Source organism: Physella acuta, unplaced genomic scaffold (genome assembly GCF_028476545.2).
Source record: "Physella acuta isolate Inbredline_101_S28 unplaced genomic scaffold, ASM2847654v3 ptg000923l, whole genome shotgun sequence".
Classification (NCBI taxonomy): domain Eukaryota; kingdom Metazoa; phylum Mollusca; class Gastropoda; family Physidae; genus Physella; species Physella acuta.
In genome coordinates, this window is record NW_026732440.1 from 312605 (window position 1) to 316827 (window position 4223).

At 40.6% G+C, this 4223-nt stretch overlaps 1 pseudogene; it reads left to right on the plus strand.

The window, feature by feature from the left end:
* The first annotated feature begins 787 nt into the window (after positions 1–787).
* On the plus strand, positions 788–2545 carry LOC131953453 (adhesive plaque matrix protein-like; annotated as a pseudogene).
* The last annotated feature ends 1678 nt before the right edge of the window (positions 2546–4223 follow it).

Consider the following 4223-nt stretch of genomic DNA (forward strand, 5'->3'; position numbering starts at 1 on the left):
TTGATTCATGTAATAAAGGGATCAATAATGAACCTGCATCTTCGAGTATCTATGCTGTGGTCAATGTTGTGTGGAATGAGTGGTTAGACTCGGGAAGGTCACATTTGGCGTTGTCGGCAGGGTAGCCAGAGACTCGTTACATTTGGCGTTGTCGGCAGGATAGACTCGGGGACTCGTTACATTTGGCTCTGCGAGCAGGATAAGACTCGTTACATATATATATATATATATATATATATATTCCAAGGTAATCGATTTTAGAAGATCAAAGGGATGCACATTGAAACGCTCAGGGCAATCTGATTTTTTAAAAATCTATTCGATCACATCATTTCATGGATCAAAAGAATCTGGTTCACATTTTTAAATGCACATTTTCCTGATGATAATGTCAGGTTCATCAAGAGATCAGTCGCTTTTCTCCTGATAATGATGCTCATTTGCACAATTACTCAGTTTTACAAAATAATGTATATACATTTCTCTCCTTATATATATATATATATATATATATATATATATATATATATATATATATATATATATATATATATATTTATTTATTTATTTTTTTATTTATAAGTTTAGATAGGGCAGCTTATAAAGCTCAAAAGTGTCGTTTGAACTAGAAATAAATTGGTAAACAACATTTTTTACTGTTTCACCACAAGGCTCTACTTGCATGATTTTATACATCCAAACCCTTAAACAAGTGAAGCTTGCATGTTAAAATAAATGTTCACATGTAACTAAAAAGCTGAGTAGAAAATTGAATGTTGTGATAATAATGAAGTACTTCTTTCAAGGATCTCAGGCTTCGGTAAAAAAAAATGACCGAATCATAAACTTTCAGCTGACTGATGTAATGTCCACAACCCTGAACCCATTGGACGATAAAGTTGGATTTGTGCCAGCCTAGATTTCTTAGACCATCATGTTGGATATGTGAACGTCAAGAGCTTTAAGGCGATAATTTTGGATTTGTGCCAGACAAGGACACGAGTGTAAATAAAAAAAGAAAAAAACTCCACTCTACAAGCAAGATCTAACACGTCATCGGGTGGAGAAAAATACCGAGAAAATATTGGTGTCCTGGAAAAACCAATTCTATATATACTCTTCCCTGATTAAAAAGACAACCTTGAAACATACACCTCCCACATATAAACCCCTGGAAACATACACCTCCCACATATAAACCCCTGGAAACATACACCTCCCACATATAAACCCCTGGAAACATACACCTCCCACATATAAACCCCTGGAAACATACACCTCCCACATATAAACCCCTGGAAACATACACCTCCCACATATAAACCCCTGGAAACATACACCTCCCACATATAAACCCCTGGAAACATACTCTCCCACATATAAACCCCTGGAAACATACACCTCCCACATATAAACCCCTGGAAACATACTCCTCCCACATATAAACCTTTGGAAACATACACCTCCCACATATAAACCCCTAGAAACATACTCCCCCACATATAAACCCCTGGAAACATACACCTCCCACAAACCCCTGGAAACATACACCTCCCACATATAAACCCCTGGAAACATACTCTCCCACATATAAACCCCTGGAAACATACACCTCCCACATATAAACCCCTGGAAACATACTCCTCCCACATATAAACCCCTGGAAACATACTCCTCCCACATATAAACCCCTGGAAACATACTCCTCCCACATATAAACCCCTGGAAACATACTCCTCCCACATATAAACCCCTGGAAACATACTCCTCCCACATATAAACCCCTGGAAACATACTCCTCCCACATATAAACCTTTGGAAACATACACCTCCCACATATAAACCCCTGGAAACATACTCCTTCCACATATAAACCCCTGGAAACATACTCCTCCCACATATAAACCCCTGGAAACATACACCTCCCACATATAAACCCCTGGAAACATACACCTCCCACAAACCCCTGGAAACATACACCTCCCACATATAAACCCCTGGAAACATACTCTCCCACATATAAACCCCTGGAAACATACACCTCCCACATATAAACCCCTGGAAACATACACCTCCCACATATAAATCCCTGGAAACATACTCCTCCCACATATAAACCCCTGGAAACATACACCTCCCACATATAAACCCCTGGAAACATACTCCTCCCACATATAAACCTTTGGAAACATACACCTCCCACATATAAACCCCTGGAAACATACTCCTTCCACATATAAACCCCTGGAAACATACTCCTCCCACATATAAACCCCTGGAAACATACACCTCCCACATATAAACCCCTGGAAACATACACCTCCCACAAACCCCTGGAAACATACACCTCCCACATATAAACCCCTGGAAACATACTCTCCCACATATAAACCCCTGGAAACATACACCTCCCACATATAAACCCCTGGAAACATACACCTCCCACATATAAACCCCTGGAAACATACACCTCCTACATATAAACCCCTGGAAACATACACCTCCCACATATAAACCCCTGGAAACATACATCTCCCACATATAAACCCCTGGAAACATACACCTCCCACATATAAACCCCTGAAAACATACTCCTCCCACATATAAACCCCTGGAAACATACTCCTCCCACATATAAACCCCTGGAAACATACACCTTCCACATATAAACCCCTGGAAACATACATCTCCCACATATAAACCCCTGGAAACATACACCTCCTACATATAAACCCCTGGAAACATACACCTCCCACATATAAACCCCTGGAAACATACACCTCCCACATATAAACCCCTGGAAACATACACCTCCCACATATAAACCCCTGGAAACATACACCTCCTACATATAAACCCCTGGAAACATACTCCTCCCACATATAAACCCCTGGAAACATACACCTCCTACATATAAACCCCTGGAAACATACACCTCCCACATATAAACCCCTGGAAACATACTCCTCCCACATATAAACCCCTGGAAACATACACCTCCCACATATAAACCCCTGGAAACATACACCTCCCACATATAAACCCCTGGAAACATACACCTCCCACATATAAACCCCTGGAAACATACACCTCCCACATATAAACCCCTGGAAACATACACCTCCTACATACAAACCCCTGGAAACATACACCTCCCACATATAAACCCCTGGAAACATACTCCTCCCACATATAAACCCCTGGAAACATACACCTCCCACATATAAACCCCTGGAAACATACACCTCCCACATATAAACCCCTGGAAACATACACCTCCTACATATAAACCCCTGGAAACATACACCTCCCACATATAAACCCCTGGAAACATACTCCTCCCACATATAAACCCCTGGAAACATACACCTCCCACATATAAACCCCTGGAAACATACACCTCCCACATATAAACCCCTGGAAACATACTCCTCCCACATATAAACCCCTGGAAACATACACCTCCCACATATAAACCCCTGGAAACATACACCTCCCACATATAAACCCCTGGAAACATACACCTCCCACATATAAACCCCTGGAAACATACACCTCCTACATACAAACCCCTGGAAACATACACCTCCCACATATAAACCCCTGGAAACATACACCTTCCACATATAAACCCCTGGAAACATACACCTCCCACATATAAACCCCTGGAAACATACACCTCCCACATATAAACCCCTGGAAACATACACCTCCCACATATAAACCCCTGGAAACATACTCCTCCCACATATAAACCCCTGGAAACATACACCTCCTACATATAAACCCCTGGAAACATACACCTCCCACATATAAACCCCTGGAAACATACACCTCCCACATATAAACCCCTGGAAACATACACCTCCCACATATAAACCCCTGGAAACATACACCTCCCACATATAAACCCCTGGAAACATACTCCTCCCACATATAAACCCCTGGAAACATACTTCTCCGTGATAAAAATCCATGTACAAGAAACCCCTCGGCAAAACCCATTAGGCATCAACTTCCATTTAGACTTCTAGATCTATAAAGAAAGAAATAATTTTAAAACAGCTTTAGGAGAAAACAAAGTAAATATTATGTATCATTGTCATCATCACATATAAATGTTTATGACCTGCTACGGATATTACAAACAGTTAAATAATTTCTAGACCTAGTAGAGAGAAGAAGGATCTTAAATCTAAATTACACTGTGTTAACTTTATTAT